The 18944-nt window shown below is 32.4% G+C and overlaps 1 protein-coding gene across 1 annotated transcript in view; it reads left to right on the forward strand.

Moving 5' to 3' along the window:
- The first annotated feature begins 67 nt into the window (after positions 1–67).
- Positions 68–18944, forward strand: part of LOC124529917 (globin-like) — a 28168-nt gene continuing 9291 nt past the window's right edge. The window contains exon 1 of the mRNA XM_047103856.1: positions 68–282. The gene's annotated coding sequence lies outside the window, so the exon portion shown is untranslated. The remainder of the gene's footprint in view (positions 283–18944) is intronic.

Consider the following 18944-nt stretch of genomic DNA (forward strand, 5'->3'; position numbering starts at 1 on the left):
GGGCGGGCGGGGCGTAGTAAACAATTGAAAACTGTCAGTACCAAACCAGCCTCCGTACAGATATGATGTGTCTCTCCAGCCATTGACCGCACATACGGTCACGCGGTTTAAAAACTTTATTAAAAAAACACATCAATATATAAAACAGATGTAGCGCGTTGATGCTTTAAAAATTTCGACGTAATACGAAGTGTTATGAGTTTTATGAATGCAATTAGTGGTAAAGAACATCAGATCCGGCGCTCGGATTAATAAGTGACATAAAACGAGTCATATGTAAAGGTACGTCTGTTCAAATAACTTGTTTAATTTCACTCGGCGTTTTATACACGTATTAACGCTAATTCCGCAATTAAATAGAGTACTCGAAATAAACGAAGTTTTATATAATTAATATTACTGAATATAATTTACAGGAAATACAATTTCGATACATAATTATATAATAATTCTCTCCTAATAAAAAAAATCATGATATAATTTGTATCAATTAAATATTCGAAGTAATATTTTATTAAGAGATAGGTTTGAGGATAATGTATTTTTAACTAAACTTAAGATATTATGTATCGATACTAGTTTTTAATTGAAATTACAATCTTATCGAAAACGATAAGAATTACAGCTGTAATAAAGTAGTGGTTTAATGAAAATATTTGGTCAATTCTGCGAATATTCATCTTACAATAACTTTACGAAACTGTATGCAATGTGTATATTCTATATATGCAAATATTCTATCAATATGACTCTTTAACAAGTATGATAAATAATATAGTTAAATTTTTTAGACACCATATATATATCATATCGAATACACTTGTAACTCTTTATTGGATGATAAGCATAGTTTTATCGCGATCGAAAAATCTATAAACGTTTATAGGTATTTTTAAAGAATAATTAAAAATAGCTGTATTTTTAATGCTGGCAACTAACAAAGCTGTTCGTTATTTTATAAGTATATTTTAATTTGTATTTTTTTTTTTTAATAAAGTACCATACAAAATTTATATTGACATTCACTTTTTTAGAATACTTTAATTTTTAGTTGGCGATTCGCACTATATGTATATCGTATATTATACACAGTATTTAATAAACACTAGGTAATAGCTTTTAAGTATCACCAATATAGATTATACAGTGGACACATAAAAATACCTGAATGTACAAGTTATTATGAACATTCGAATAAAATCAACATAACTCTTAGCACACATCAAAGACCTTATTGAAACAACCCTCTCAATATAACGTAGCATAAAAACCACAAGCCGTAACACGAACTTGACCTACATATTGAACCCATAAATGTTTATGAAGAAGTTCAGTTCGTGAATTAACAAATATCACGTAAAACGGAAAAAAAACGTTACTCAATTTTTGACTTACAAGGTTAATTAAGTTTTTTTTTTTTTTAATATTGGAATACCTAAAAGTGAGCGAAGATTGTGAGCCTCAGAAAGCTCATTTCAACTACCTACAATTAACCTCGAACTTAGTAAAGGTGGACTACATTTTAAGGAAAAGCTGCTCGTGTTAAATGAAAATGTGTTTCCATCAATCTGGTCTGAAACAACGTGGTAGAGCATTTCCTAACATTATTCTTAAGCAGAGAGATTTTACGAAACAAATTACAAAATGAACTATAAAACAAAATAACTTTATCATTAATAAGTTTATTACGTATTACAAAACAGTCTAAAGTCGGTGCCAAATAATAAACTACTATGTTTCACTTTGCATTACAAATTATTTATTTCATTTATTATTAATATTAAAGCTATAGTTGCTGAGTTAACAGTAATTAAATACTTACAATAGAATAATAACAATGAGATTACGAATGGCGCGCTAACTTACTACGTAGATGTACAAAAAAGTATAGACCTTAAAGAGAAGAGAACACATTTCTTAGATCTCACAAGGATATATTTCATATATATTTTTTAAGAAAGCACACTTTAATGTTCAAAGAAATTAACTTATTTTAGGAAAAAAAGTACCCAACACAGAAAATATGAAAGTATTCATGTAAACCTTTTTCGAATAATCGATATGAATATTAAAAAATAAAATCATAATACGTTATCTATGTTTCGAGAAAAAATATTGAATAGGAACACATTCCATTTTCAAATAAAGCCTTGATTATTCTTAGTTCAAACGGTCATATATTATACGAATGTAAAACTTCAGCCCCGTACGTATTGATTACCTTGGATTGTTTCCAACGGCCCCGGAAACTATTACTTATACTTAACACGTCGAGTTTACGACAACAAAATGTATGTTTTGGCATTGTTGCTAATTTACAAATAGTGTTAAATTACTGGCGATTAATAAAAGAACTATATTTTTCCGCGGTCAATCTTTTTGTCGGATATGTCACTCCAAACGTCAGAAAAATAACCTACATGTTCCTAAAATAGATATAAACGCAAGGCGTATTATGTATATGAATATTTAATTAGTGTTATTTCACATAATAACACCATCAAAAATATTGTATATACACCTTTTTGTAGATTTTCAGTGTCATCTTAGAGTATGCTTTAAGATGACACTGAAAATCGTTTTGAATACTAATTAGGTATAGCAAAAGGAACTGCCTTGAAATACCACTGGGTTTTAGGGCTTTGTGTTAGTTCGTTTGGGGTAGGACCACGCATGATTAGATATTCTACCGCCAAAAAGCAGTACCCAGTATTGTTGTGTTCCGGTTCGAAGGGTGATTGAGCCAGTGTAACTACAGGAACATAACACTCCAATGATCTACGGATTTCTAACAAAATAATTAGGTAGAGTTTCCGAAGCCAATTAGCTGAAAATCTTAATATCTCTTTAATGAACACAATACACTACTTGACTTATCTATGCCTGGTCTAGTGTCAAGCTTAAATTGATGATCCTGAGATGATGATGATGATAGCAACTCTTCATGACCTCTGTGGTCGAGCAATGTGTACACTGGTTTTCATGGGTACGCCACTCCGAGGTCCCGGGTTCGATACGATGTAGATAAGTTTTCTATGTTGTCTTGGTTCTGGGTGTTTGTGATACCGTTGTTACTTCTGATTTTCCATAACACAAGTACTTTAGCTACTTACCTTGGTGTCAGAGTAGTGTATGTGATGTTGTCCAATATTTATTTATTTAAACACAAGCAAAGCCATTGCCCATTGTGGTCTCATCGGATTATGACAGTAAGGGAAAAAAAGAGAGCGCATCTGCGTGCATATTTATATTGTTCAGTTGGCTTGTTTCCACTGGTAAAGCCCGACACAGCCGTCAAAAAGTCAAACACAAATAATTTGAGATTTTAAAGGTATCTATTATTGTGGTAGGGCTTTGTGCAAGGTTTGTCACGGTAGCATGCGTAAGCAATCCCGTGGCGCCCGCCGAAAGACGAAGAGGGTACCGCTGGTTTTTTAGTGGGTAAACCCTGTGGTCCTGGGCGCATTGAGCGTTCAGGAAACCGGGGATTCCCACACACCCCCCCACTTTCCATCACGTAGGGGAAGCGCGTAAAGCGTTTTTCCAGCGAAAAAAAGGGCTTTGTGCAAGATCATCTGGGTAAGTACCAAACACTCATTAGATATTTACATCCAAACAGCAATGCTGCTGTGTCACGGCTTAAAGGAGAAGCGAGCCAACATTACCATAGACACAGGGCATAACATCTTAGTTTCCAAGGTGGAATCGCATCGACTATATAAGGAATGGATAATATTTCTTGCAGCGCCATTTTTAAATGGCGATAAATAGTAACTACTGAGTTTATTGCCGGATCTTCTCGGTAGAACCTATTTTCCGAACCTGTGGTAGCTTCACTTAAAATAGTTGTTAAATACGATTCAAAAGTGCTTGTAAAAAGCTACTTGAATAAAGTATAATTTGATGTGGGTGATGACCACCTACCCTTAGGTAACCCACATTCCCATCCGTTTACATATATCATAAAGAAATATGTTTATTAACATCGATCTTTGACGTTCCATATACCAATAAATACATTTTTAAAATTTACTGTCTATCTGTTTGTTTCGGCTAATCTCTGGAACATCTGGACCGATTGTGATGGAACTTCCACTGGTAAATATCTAATATACTAAGGAGTTACTTAGGCTATAATACTAACTTTTATCATATTCAAACGCACAAGAAGTAAACTCTTGCTTTTACACAAATATTTAATCACAAATAAAATTGTCAACTTGTTATACATTCATTTGCAATTCCAATTTATAAATACACATTTTATTTGAAGTACTGAATATTGCGTTAAATTGGGTATTTATCGTATTATGACTAATGTTATTCATTGTTTTCATTTTAAGTGCAATTCGATTAAGAAAATAATTGAATATTCTTTACAAATAAAATTAATGTGAATGCTAATACATTACAGGAGTAACTTGATTTAGTTTAGTTAAAGTGTAACAGCCTGTAAATTTCCCACTGATGGGCTCCTCTCCCAATAAGGAGAGGGTTTGGAACATATTCCTACATTACAGGAGTACAATCTCACGTAATAAATATAACAGCTAAATTCTATTAAGGCAGCAGGCCTTCCAGTATTATTTAAAAAAGTTATTGAATAATTCCGTCAAAAATTCAAAGCAAGTTCCAAGTTTAAAATTTAACAGTTAACAATTTTATGCCTCGGAAAACACATAAGTCTTTTGCAATGTCTTTGAACTATACTCAATCCTGTCGATTATGAGAGGGGAGGATTAAAAAGTGCATCTGTGTTTGTGTACACACATATATAACATAGCATAACTACGTAGCTGACTTGTCAATATTCAGATAACTGTAGCTGAATAACATCTGATCTATAAAATGTATCTATAAAATGTTCTACGGAATTTTATCGATACAACGATACAATATTTCATAGAAAAGATATTACCCGGGAACTATGTCTTAGTCAATGTCGTAGCTATGGATGGATAATAATTTAATATACTTCTATTCCGGGATAGAAGTATTTTAACTTCATCTTCTGAACTGCTGCGAACTGCTTGATTTAAATAAAACATTAATGCAAGGTTACTTGGTGGTAGGGTGGGTAGGCACCACCCACTCATCAGTTATTCTTCAGCCAAATAACAGTACTCAGTATTTTTGTGTTCCAGTTTCAAGGGTGAGTGAGCCAGTGTAACTATCTTGTGCCTGAACAAGGGACGTAACATCTTAGTTCCCAAGGTTGGTGGCACATTGACGATGTAAAGAATAGTTAATATTTCTTACAGCGTCATTATCTATGGGTGATGTTGACCACTTACCATCAGGTGGCCCATATGCTCGTCCGCATACCTATACCATGAAAAAAAGAAAAAAAAAAGTTGGATGTAATGTAAATAAAATCCAAGCAATTAACTGACTCAATTAACAAAGGGCAAACATAACGATTCAAATGTCAATTTCAATTATTCAAATACATTAATTTGCGTGACGAAAAAACCTTCATTTATTATTTACAACGGTATTTCTTATTCAATATTATAATCCCGAACCGATATAGCGCAGCGATTACAACAAAATAAAAATTTTAACAAAAAGAAAAACCGACTTCAAACAAAACACTATTTTAAAACAAATGAATATGCACGAAAAAGTAATAAAAATAATTGCGTATTCAACATATTTTTTAGAGTCTTCCTAAGTTAAATGAAATGAAAAATATTAGACTACTTAAAAGTCGATTAACGATTATATCATGTAGTTATAGTTATTGGTATATTTGGAGCCGGTGTCAGCCAATAAAACCCTACAGTATATCTATCAAAAAACAATACGAGAATACTTTAACAACCGACACCGACTCCAAATATAACAATAATTATAACTACATGATATAATCGTTAATCGACTTTTAAGTAGTCTAATATTTTTCATTTCATTTAACTTAGGAAGACTCTAAAAAATATGTTGAATACGCAAGTATTTTTATTACTTTTTCGTGTATATTCATTTGTTTTAAAATAGTGTTTTGTTTGAAGTCGGTTTTTCTTTTTGTTAAAATTTTTATTTTTTTTTTTAATTTTAAGTGAAGCTGATGTTGACTAACTATTTTTTTTAATATGGATAGATCAAGCGGTCCGTTTATATGAGTCAGAAACTACTTCGAGGACAATTTCAAAGAAAACTTGCGAATAAAGCAAAAATAGACTTTCGAAAATGCGAATTTAATACGTCACGCGGCTTAAACTACAAGGATCCCTCGAAAGAGCTGTAATCGAACTCAGCAAAAAAACTTTGAAAAAGACCAACTATATTTCGTACATCATATGACATCATATCACATACACAAAATTTGATTAAAGATAGTAAGAAATTCTGCCCCATATCGCACCCTAACTGCGAGCCGTATAGGAGTTCCATCACTACATAGTATAAAACAAAGTCGCTTTCTCTGTCCCTATATCTTTAAATCTAAGCAACGGATTTTGATGCGGTTTTTTTTAAAAGATAGTGTGATTCAAGGGGAATGTTTGTGTATATAATACATGAACAATATAGTAAAGAAACACTGATAATTTTAGAAGTTTGCGATGTGATGTCGTAAATAAACAAATTCTGTAGTATATTTAGTATCAGTATTGCACCCGTGCGAAGCCGGGGTGGGTAGCTAGTTGATTATAATATTCGACTATGATAATTACATAAACATAACCACATTACGGAAGGTGACTCAAATATCCAAATAACCTATAAATAAAAGATTCGACTGAGTATCGCTAACGTGCTCCTCAAAATTGTTCCGTTCCCTTCCGTTCCGTTACTTTGTCATGGATCCTGTGCTCAGAACCTTACCAAACTTTCACCAAATTACCCTTGAAGTATATATTTTATAATAAAAAAAGAATTATCAAAATTGGTTAACGTGATTTTCAGTTATTCACCTATTTGTCGCGCATATACATAATGCAAATTTAAGACTTATGTCGTTTTCATATGGATACCATCATCAGAAAAATAAAAAAAAATGGGACCCCACGGGAAGCACTACCTTTCAAACAAAAAAAAAATTATCCAAATCGGTCCACCCAGTGAAAAGTTATGAGGTAACAAACATAAAAAAAAAATACAGACGAATTGATAACCTCCTCCTTTTGGAAGTCGGTTGAAAAGTATTTTAATCGGGGTATGCTTATATCCGACTGACAAGCTGATCTTACATGTGTTTGTTTATTATTTAATGACCTGCTTTCGTTATCGATAAATTATATTCATTTAAGCATTGGAGTCGAGATGACCCAGTGGTTAGAACGCGTGCATCTTAACCGATGATTGCGGGTTCAAACCCAGGCAAGCACCACTGATTCATGTGCTTAATTTGTCTTTATAATTCATCTCGTGCTCAGCGGTGAAGTAAAACATCGTGAGGAAACCTGCATGTGACAAATTTCATAGAAATTCTGCCACATGTGTATTCCACCAACCCGCATTGGAACAGCGAGGTGGAATATGTTCTAAACCTTCTCCTCAAAGGGAGAGGAGGCCTTTAGCCCAGCAGTGGGAATTTACAGGCTGATGTGGTAAGCATTGGATCAATTTCTTTCACATGTTTATTTAACTCGCATTGCATTAGCGTGATTAAATAAAGTCCAAATCTTCTGCTCGAGAAGATATCACCCATAACATATCCTACCATCAAACTGCAAATAAATAAAAATAAATTAAACAGCAGTTTATGTACTCGTAATTCCAAACCGTAATAAAACCCGCTTATAAATGGATTCCCAAAGTTAGGATTTAAGTTATTACCACAAATACGTAAGATGCAACTTTATCTCACGTCGAGCCAAATAAAAATACGATATAATATACTATAATGAACCTTTTTATTTTTATTCAGTAAAGCTGGATATTTCGACATTATCTACGAATGTATTGTTCAGGAGAAACGTTTAATAATGATGGCAAATATCCCGTATTTAATTATTCTAATAATAAATGAACCTACTAGAAACTGGACGAGATGCCTGTTTATAAATATGAATTAGTATGTACATATGTAAGTAATTGAATAATTATTGCGATTAGTTTAACGGTATATAAGTTTCTGTGCTGCAGTACTTCCATAACGGAACTATTAATCTATAAATTTACCTATTTACGTTCCTAATGTGCATTTTTGTATACAATATAAGTGATACTGAAAATTGATCACAACGCTGCCCTGTTGCTGGTTTCAGATCACGATATTTTCAAATTACAAAAACAAATGAAGCACGTGACAATTCGGTGGTTATATTAAGGACTTAAACGTGCATTCTTGGATTAAATTCAGATGTTCTAATCACTGGACCAACGGGTCTGTAGACTAGTTAGTTTTTTTTTCAGTACTTCGATTATTGACACAGTTTAGTGACTGCGTACTTCTAATTTTTATTTGTATATAATTAAAGCCTTATAGTTTCTAATACTTATGTAAATAAATGTTTTATTATTTATTATGTATATAATATGTCTCAGCACGTTAAACTCTTCCATTCATTAACATATCGTCCTGCTAATAAATAAACATTGACAAATTATTATCATTAGCGAAGTGACCGCGTGCGAACTGAGAAATAATAACAAGTGAATACCAGGATCTATTTATAAATATTTTTCACATTCACGCCTTTTATAATACGTGAAAAATATATAATCAAATAATAAAACAGCTAATTAACTTAACATTATATAACAATTTTCTACAAATGATATGTAAATATTTTTATATCTATTATTGGAATAGCTATAAATACTATATTTTGCGTATCTGTATTTATTTTCCTTATTTCTTATGGGTGGGCGGACCCATACCAAAAATATCCAATTTTTCATTATATTATCCTACACTGGCGACCCAACCCGGCTTCAAACGGGTGCAATGCTGATACTAAATATATTACAGAATTTGTTTATTTATGACATTACATTACAAACTTCTAAAATTAAAATTATCAGGTTTTCTATTATATTTTGCATAAATAATAAACCTACCTCTTAAATCAAGCTATCTATTGAAAAAAAACCGCATCAAAATCCGTTGTTTAATTTTTACGATGTAGTGTATATGGACAGACAACGGTCAGCGACTTTATTTTATTCTATGTATTGAATACCAAACTAGAGAATCAATTCTAATCACAAATATTATGAGATGGTTCCACAGAACATAGCTGCCCATAAATGCCAATTCTGGGTTACGTTTTCGTTTGAGAAGAAAGTTTAGATCTTATTCCACCACAAAATTCATTCTGTTAATGGAGGAGGTTTTCTTCAGGACGTTTTCCTTCACCGTCGAGCTCGAGACATATTATAAAAACAAATTATGATTTTAATTATGTAGTTTTAGTTTTATAATTTATTTTAGTTGAATTGTTTGCTAGTTCTTAATTTATGTTATTCACTGTAAATAGAGATTAGTTTTTCAATACTTTTCATTTCAATTTTATAAAATTAAATTAACTACACATTTTAAACTGTTATGGAGGTAATTCGTGATTTTTTTCTCCTCCTATTTACCTACCAAAAGGAGGCTGCGTAGAAGCATGGACGGTGTGAGAAAGAAAAGACGTAAAAGAAGGAAGTGACTCAAGGCATAGAGAATGATAGAGTTCAATAATTATAAGACTCAATTTTTTTATTAATTATAATATAAATTTTAAAGATTAAAAAATAAAATTAATGTAAAACTTAAATAAAGTATTATTTTGACAATGAACGCTAATGATGCCGTCAATTGGCTGATTAAATTTCATGTATTCTGTTAACTTGAAAAAAAAATCTTTAAAGTTTTATTGTAGAGAGAAAATAATTACGTAAAAGTTAAATTAAGTAAGTAGATCCTAGGTACAAATTGTCACGCTATTCTTCTCATCAGTCTAGATTCTAAGGAATTGATCAGCTCCAAAAATAAAATCGTTTAAAATAAATTGTTAATTGTGCATGTTACTTAACGCAATTTCTATTATTTCAACAAAACACATGCATAACTTAAAAGTCTTGTAATAGATACGACAGATAAGGAGTAATCGGAATAATTAGTGCAAAATAGTTATTCGTTGCTTTTGTTCAGATATTTAATCGTTTCAAAATCAAAATCAAAGTATAATTTATTGAAGTGGGCTTTTACAAGCACTTTTGAATCGTCATTTAACAATTAAGTGAAGCTACCACCGGTTCGGAAAGTAGATTCTACCGAGAAGAACCGGCAAGAAAATCGGTAGTTACTCTTTTTCAACATTTAAAAAAATACAGTCATGTTAGTTAATTTTTAAGTTAATACAATTATTAAATTAATATATCCTGCCTGGTATTAATTCCACGCTTTTTTATCATCTACAAAATCTTGTATCTCTCTTTTGCAAAATAAAGACAGATTCAATGTCTGCAGCGTTACCCCAAAGTAATATGCCATATGACATAATACTTTGAAAATAACCAAAATAACCAAAATAAACTAAACGAGCGGTATCAATATCAGTTAGTTGTCTAACTTTTCTAACCGCGTATGCTGCGGAGCTGAGTCTCCCTGTTAGGGACGACAAATTGGGACTCCACTGAAGTCTGGAATCCAATTCTATTCCCAAGAACACGGTAGTATCGGCTACATCAAGCGGGCCACCGTTTAAATATATATTATAATTTTGCTTTCTAACATTGGGTAGGGTAAAAACTACACATTTATTTATTTATTTATTCTTTATTGCACCCAATCTTACAACTAAAAAAATTACATTTTATTTACATAAAAGTTGCATGAGGTGCAACAGGCGGCCTTATCGCTAAGCAGCGATCTCTTCCAGGCAACCTTTGGGTAAAGAATCATGATATTGATATTAATGGGAAGGGTACAATAACTTTTTACATATATATATATATATATATATATAGTATAAATTCTTAATAGAATAGTATACACTACACAAATAACAATAAATATATATAATATAAATATATACTATATTAAATACATACATACATACATAAATAAATACATAAAATATATATAATAAAATAGGAGATATTAACTAAACAAGAAATTAACAACAACAACGACTGCTTAGAATAACTAATGCGATAAGTAAAAGTCCTTAACCATACTTTTAAAAACGGCTAATGACTGTGCGCGCCTTACAGCTAAGGGTAATGTATTCCAAAGTCGAGAAGCTTCTACAGTGAAGGACTTAGAATAGTAAGAAGAAGAATGAGAAGGAATGGAGAGAATTAAATTTTCATTCGAGCGAAGAGCACGCTTATGAGTCTCCCTAAGGAGAGTGAAACGCTCTTTAAGATAGAAGGGTGTCGCTGGATTAAAAAGAATAGAATAAAGAAGAGATAAAATGTGAGTATTCCTGCGAAGGCGAATAGGGAGCCACTTGAGTTTTTGGCGAAATTCGGAAACATGATCATATTTGCGTAAACCAAATATGAACCGTATACATAGGTTTTGTAATCGCTCAAGTTTATTTAATTGCTCCTCACTTAAGTTTGTATAACAGGTGTCGGCATAGTCAAGAATCGGTAGAAGGAGAGATTGTGCAAGCGTAACTTTAGTTGGAATGGGTAAAAAGTTTTTCAATCTTCTCAGTGAGCCAAAGGATGAAAACAATTTTTTACTAACCTCATTTATTTGAGGTGCCCAAGAAAGGTGCCTATCAAAGATAACGCCGAGATTTTTTGCTGTTTCACAGATTGGTATGCAGACGCCATCAAAAAGGACAGGTGGTAATTGTTTCCAGTCAATCCGTGAAATAAGTCTCGGGCTACCAATGATAATCACCTTCGTTTTTGTGGGATTAACTCTCAGACCATAAGATTTACTCCATTGACTTATGTGCATCAAATCTTTGTTTATTAAATCAATGGTGTTCGAGAGCCCGCCGAATTGTGTCTGTGAATATATTTGGAGATCATCTGCGTACAAGTGGTAGAGAGAAGAAATGTGATTAGTGATAGAGGAAATGAATATAGAAAATAATAGAGGAGACAACACGCCACCTTGCGGGACACCAGCGCTTAGCATACACCAGTCTGAGTTACGACCATTAGTATATACGCGCTGCCGACGCCCTCGCAAGTAACAATGAAACCAGTCAGTCACCTTAGGAGATATGTTAAGAGAACGTAGTATAGCTAGTAAAATATCAAAGTCTACAGTGCAAAATGCATTACTGAAATCCAGCAGTGCCAGCACTGTAATCAGGTGCTTGTCCATACCAAGTCTGATGTCGTCCGTTATTTGAACGAGGGCAGTAGCCGTACTGTGACCACGGCGAAAACCGGATTGGAAAGGATTCATAAGGTTATTTTTGGATAGAAAGGGAGTCATTTGCTGATATATAAGACGCTCAAATACTTTGGATAAGAAAGGAAGAATCGATATGGGACGAAATTCGGAGTAACTATTCGGGTTGCACTTTTTAGGTACAGGGATTATTTGAGCATCTTTCCAGATCGTAGGAAATGTACAGGATTCTATCGACAAGTTGTAGAAAGATGTAAGGATAGGAGCTACAATATCAATAATAGGAAGAATCATTTTACGGCTAATGCAATCTGAACCCACGGTATCAGAGTTGATGTCTAAAATGTTCTTCTTAACATCACATACAGTAAACTGACTAAAAGAGAAAGAAGGAATATTGGGAGTAGAAGACGCTGAAATATTTCTAATGGTGCCAGTTTTTATCGTACCATCTATGGTATCAGAAGACGTGAAATGCTGGTTAAGTTGGTTTATATCCAGATTATTTAAATTTAGTTCTTGACGTGCTTTCCCAATTCCAAGTGTTTCAAGAAATTTCCACACCTTAGAAGGATCATTGTCGGTTAAGGACTGATAAATATGGCGTCGTTGTTGATCTCTACATTGCATGTTGCAGCGATTCCGAATATTTCTATATTTCTCGCGGTTTTTGTCTGTAGGGTTCATTTTATATTTTGCTTTGGCTATGTTCTTACGATGTTGTAGTACTTTGATTTCTTCAGTAGGCCGATGTTTTAGGCACACAGGACGAATGGGAGCATGAGTGTCATACAGTTGTGTCAGTAAGGAATTTAAAATTGCAACCCGTTCGTCAACTGTATCCGCAGCCAGTACTACTGACCAATCGATTCTAGATGCATCTTCATGCAAGCGACTGATATCCATACCACCAAAGTTACGCAGCAGAAGGATTCTTGACTTGGCTTTAGGTGGTTTAATTTTATAGGACAGGTAAAGTAAATCATGATAAGAGAATGCTGTAGCATTGCACTGACCATGTTTTTCAACATGGTCCGTGGAAGACACAATAATTAAGTCAAGGAGTGAGGGATTGGAATTCGGAAAGGAATGTGTGGCAGACAAGTATTAAAGTCACCCATCAATATAGTGTGGTTATATTGAGGAGTAAATTTTTCAAGAAGGTATTCTAATGAGGAGAAGTAGTCGATTGATAGGCAAGGATTATAAAAAACACATAGTAGAAGTTTACAATGGGAAAAGGTTAACTCAATAAAAAGATGTTCCGCGGAAGGACCAGTCTGAGGTGCTGACATGCTGATAATTTTAAAAGGAATGTAGGATCGCAGGTACATGGCAACACCTCCACCAGCTCTATTGACACGGTCATTTCGAATTAAGTGGAAACCCGGTAAAGAATATGACTCAGAAGACAAACATGGCTTAAGCCATGATTCAGAAACAAGTATAGCATGGAGGTTTATGTTATCAAACGATGTGAGAAGGTCAGGATAGTGAGCAGGAATACTCTGAGCGTTAATATGAACAATGTTAAAGTTTTTAGGTACGTCTGTAAAAAGATTTAATAGGGATTCATTGAGCGAAGGAATACTTTGAAAGCTGTCGTCGCTACTGGTTAAATCGGAAGAGAGAGAAAGATAAATATCATTGTCGTCTTGAACATGGCTATTTTCAAATATTATACATATATATTAAATAATAATAAATAAATAAATAAGAGTATAATAACTTAAAATAAAATAAGTATATAAATATGTGTAATAAAAACAATATATAAATATACAAGTTGCGAATATATAATAGTTCCATCTTACCCACCAGCTGTTGAAAGATTAAGAAATTGATAAAACTAATTAGTAATAACTAAAAAACCTAAAAACTAAAGAATAATAATTTTAAATCATAATTATATACATAATCTGCTTACCACTGACATAACATAAAAAAAGGATCGAAACGGTGTGTTTACATTCAAGTACTAATGGCTACACAAAACAAAAATGATAGCGTAATAAACTAAAAATAACATTAAAAAAAAAAAAGAACTATCAATAGAATAAGTCACAAAACAAACTGGTAGTAAAAAGTAACACAAAATTAATTTCACAATGGAAAAATTGTAGCTGGAATACAATATATTAACACAAAACAGAACAGATATTATTACAGTCATTTCACTATCAAAAAAAATAAATAAATAAAATAAAAATTAAAAGTAAATTTATGTATTACAGAACAAAAAACAAGTAATAAAAAAAGAGGAAAAAAAAGAAAGAAATAAAATAAATAAATTATTTAAAAATAAAGAAAGAGTCAAAGTTTTTTGAGTATTCAAAACCAAATTATTAACATTAAACCAATCTTGTATCTGTGATAAGGCACCGTTCACATCGTCATAGTCAGTTTTTTCCTGTCAACCTTAAAAATCAGTGAAGTATCGTCAGCAAACAATACTATATTACAAATACCTTTAACAAAGAAAGGAAGGTCATTTATATATACTAGAAATAGAAAGGGACCCAAAATTGAACCTTATGGAACACCCATTTTTAGCGTAGATCCAGTAGACTTTATTCCATTACTGAAAACTTGCTGGATTCTTTGACTTAAGTATGAAGCAATGAGATCAAGAGCCCTACCTTTAACGCTATAATATTTGAGCTTATAAAGAAGCGTCTCGTGTTCTACACAATCAAATGCTTTAGATAAATCACAGAATACTCCAATAGCATTCTGTGATTTCTCCCAAGCATCGTAAATATGCTTAAGAAGCGCAATTCCCGCATCAGTTGTTGATCGACCTCTTGTAAAACCAAATTGCTCACTATGAAAAATTTTATTTGTACCAAAATGGATAAGAAGTTGATTTAAAATAATTTTTTCGAAAATTTTACTTAAAGGTGGGAGTATTGAAATAGGCCTGTAATTACTGGGATCGCTCCTATTTCCATTCTTAAAAAGTGGTAAGACTACTACATTTTAACAAGTCAGGAAATGAACCCGTGTCCAAACTCTTGTTAAAAATTACTGCTATATACGGAGCAATATCGTGTATGATGTTATTTATGAATTTTACCGAAATGCCCCATACGTCGTTAGTTTTTTTAATATTGAGTGATTTAAATACTTTTATAACATCTATTGCAGAAACTGTTTCAAAAGAAAAATCAATAACGCATTTAGAAACATGTTTATTTAATAATCTAGCTGCATCTAATGTAGATGATTTTAAATGAGATGTTATTTTATTAGGTATGTTATCAAAAAATATTTCAAATAAATTTGCAACTTCCAAATCAGAATTTGTGTATTTACTGCCTGTGTTTAATTTGATTGGTATACTTTCCTTTTTAGGTTTTCCACTAACACTTCCAATAATGTCCCAAGTGGCCTTTATTCTATTATCGGAAGTCAAAATTAATATCAGAGTTAATCATAAATGCACTCTTTCATTTATAATTTTCATAATTTTGTGCTCTGCATATACTTAACAGCCCTTTACCTACACGAATTTTATCCCTGAAACTCAAACTATTTCCATAGCAAATTTTATCTAAATCAGTTTTTAAGTTTAAGTGGGATAAAGGTCAAAGAGACTTTTTTATTTTCGCTTATAATATTCTACCGCTAAATAACAGTACGCAGTATTGTTGTGTTCCGGTTTGAAGGGTGAGTCAGCCAGTGTAACTACAGGCACAAGGGACATAGCATCTTAGTTCCCAAGGTTGGTGGCGCATTGACGATGTAAGGAATAGTTAATATTTCTTACAGCGTCAATGTTTTTTTTTTTAATGTATGTTGTCTATGGGTGATGGTGACCACTTACCATCAGGGGGCACATATGCTCGTCCGCCACCCTATTCCATATAAAACAAAAAGTTGTTCAGCTTGAATGGGTTACTAACATCTAAAAAAAATACAATTTTCACACTAAGGTAAAATGGCCCTGCGATTACAACAAATACATTTTAACCGACATGTTCTTAAAAAAAATATTGCTGTGCTATATAGTAATAACATATATTCTCAAAATAAATTGGAGATCTTTATCAAGTAAACCGTGATAACTTGGAGATTGTTTACTTAAAATAATATTCATGTATATATGAGAGCGAAAACTTTGCAGTAAAGGCTTGAATACAACCAATACACATGTTTCGTGGCTCAATGTAAATTGGAGCTAAAGATTAAGCTGCGATGTTAAACCAGGCAGAGAGCCAAGTACGAAGATTATGTGATCAAAACCAAAGGTTTCATATTCAAATAGAGTCATAGTTATATATACTCGTATTGTGTATATGTAGCTTTACCATACATACAAAATATATGTAACTTTAAAACCATTTAATCACAAGTATGTTTTATATTTTTGAAACTAATGTCTGTAATTGGTAAGTAATAGAAGCACTATTACATTTACATAATAGTTAAATACAAGGCACCTTCCTAGCGGGTAGGGGCTCCACTTCTGCTAGGGACCATAAGTTAGGAGCCACAAGACTGATCAAAAATTAGACCTAAGCCGATACAGAGCTCCTATGAGAGCCAAACATTAAAACATTAAAATGTACATTAGGAAACTAGAAAAAAAGGCAAAGGTGCTCCCTAAAGTGTAACACTTATGTGCCCCAATGTGGATAATGCTTTTTGATAGATTAATGTTGAAAAAGCAAACAATGTAACGAAGTCAAAGGATTTTATTATTAACTGGCTTATTCGAGATCATTCTAGAATACAAGTAAACTCTGTCAAACGAAAAAGAAAAAGTATATGTATATAACCAGTAAACATTATTAAAGAACTAATTATTGTTATTTTATTTTGTGAGACCCAATGCCCTATGAAATTGTTTATATAAGAAAGAAAGACAGAAAGAAATATTTATTAAGACACATTAAAAATAAACAAATATGATAAAAGAATAAGAAGTATAAAAAAATTAAAACAAAAAAAAAAGAAAAACAACAAAAATAAAAACATATTAACCAAATATAACTACTCACTACAATACTATTAATACAAAACAACACAATGATAGTTAACGTGTCCTAAAGGGTACCATTCAGTTTCCAATTTGGGTTCCAAGAACCCAACGCTGATTTTCAATGGTACCCTGCGTGGTTGTGACGGGCTGTGATAATATATATATTATATATACACATATTAGACAGCTCTAATACTTTTGGCAAAAATAAACCAGTTGAATAATACCTTTTTCGTCTCTGTTTGTCAACTGATTTCCTTTTTGTTAGGTTCCTTATTTATGCCAAGCGTCTCGCTGCAGTCTTTCCATCGTAAAAAGTTGAGATCTCATAATAGCCAAGTCCTATTCAAATTATTATGTAGTTAGAAATCAACATTTAGTAATTGTATCAATAGTTTTCTTTATATTACAATTATAGTGACTTGGCAATGAGCACAAATTAAAAACTGCTGGAATTATGTGCAAATGTTACCTACTGACGAGATCTGTGATCAGATTATTTGTTATGTGTGAATCATGATGGTCACTACCGACTGCTTGCTGTAATACAATAATTAAGAATACCTTACGGGCCGTCGCTTTGTGAAAGTAAATAAACCGTAAGTACCTATACTAAAACTTGTGCACTATAATTTATATCCTGCGCAGTTTACTAGTCTTGGATGAGACTGACCGCCATTGTCGAAATTCGGTTAGGACGACCCGGATAAACCAAAAGAAAATTATTTTGTGATGTTAATGTTTACGCATGCGGTGTGTGTTACTTTCAACTCCACCAAATATGCTGTTTTATTTGTTTCTTTTTGGTGGGATCTCATTTATTTTTTGTAAGTGTATTTCTTTCTTGTTTTTTAAGGTGACCTTATAATTTCTTGGACTTCAGCTACTGATGTGCTTAGAACCCATTCTCTATCTCTATCTCTTTTGTTTCTTCTCTAAGGCTTTGTTACTTCTAAGGTAGACAAGTCTGGGCGATATATGCTTCGGAGTCGATTATATTCAGCCATACAATATTTATCGCTATACAATGGAGCTTTGAAATTTAAAGAATTAAGAACTTCATGTATTAATTTGTATTCATTATAGTCTATGTATTACATTTATATTACTATTTTCTATTCTATGTATGTATTCATTCAATTAAATACTTAAACAATGTATAAAGTTAACAATGCAGTCAAAATCCATACACAATGTTGTTGCCAAACCGCAAATATAAAATTGTTTTCTATGGTTTATTATTTTTTAATGTTTTTATAATTTATCCTTTATATGTGGCTAATGACCTATCTTGGTGCAAAATTTGAAGTTTCTAGGTCTGCTAAAAGTACCTTACATTTTTGATGATCGGTCAGTGAGTCAGTGAGTGACAAAATCGTGTAACTTTGATCGATTGTAAATCCTAAACTATTAATTCAATTGGCATGTAATTTCGAACTTAAGCTTGTTCTAATGCCTACTATTAGTCACCGAAAACCCAAACTCCGATGGTAAAGATGGTATGGCCGTGCCCGTTTTGCTCGAGACTTGGCTGGGGCACTGCTGTGCCCCCAGATAATGATTCAGAATTAATTTGTAATACATTGAGAATGACTTGTATACATCTTACTAATATTATAAATGTGAAAATTTGTATAGAGTTTTGTTATCTGATCACGCCAGAATGGCTAGACGTATCGGAATGAAATTCCGCACAAAGATAAA

The sequence above is a fragment of the Vanessa cardui genome, chromosome 5 (assembly GCF_905220365.1).
Source record: "Vanessa cardui chromosome 5, ilVanCard2.1, whole genome shotgun sequence".
Lineage (NCBI taxonomy): Eukaryota > Metazoa > Arthropoda > Insecta > Lepidoptera > Nymphalidae > Vanessa > Vanessa cardui.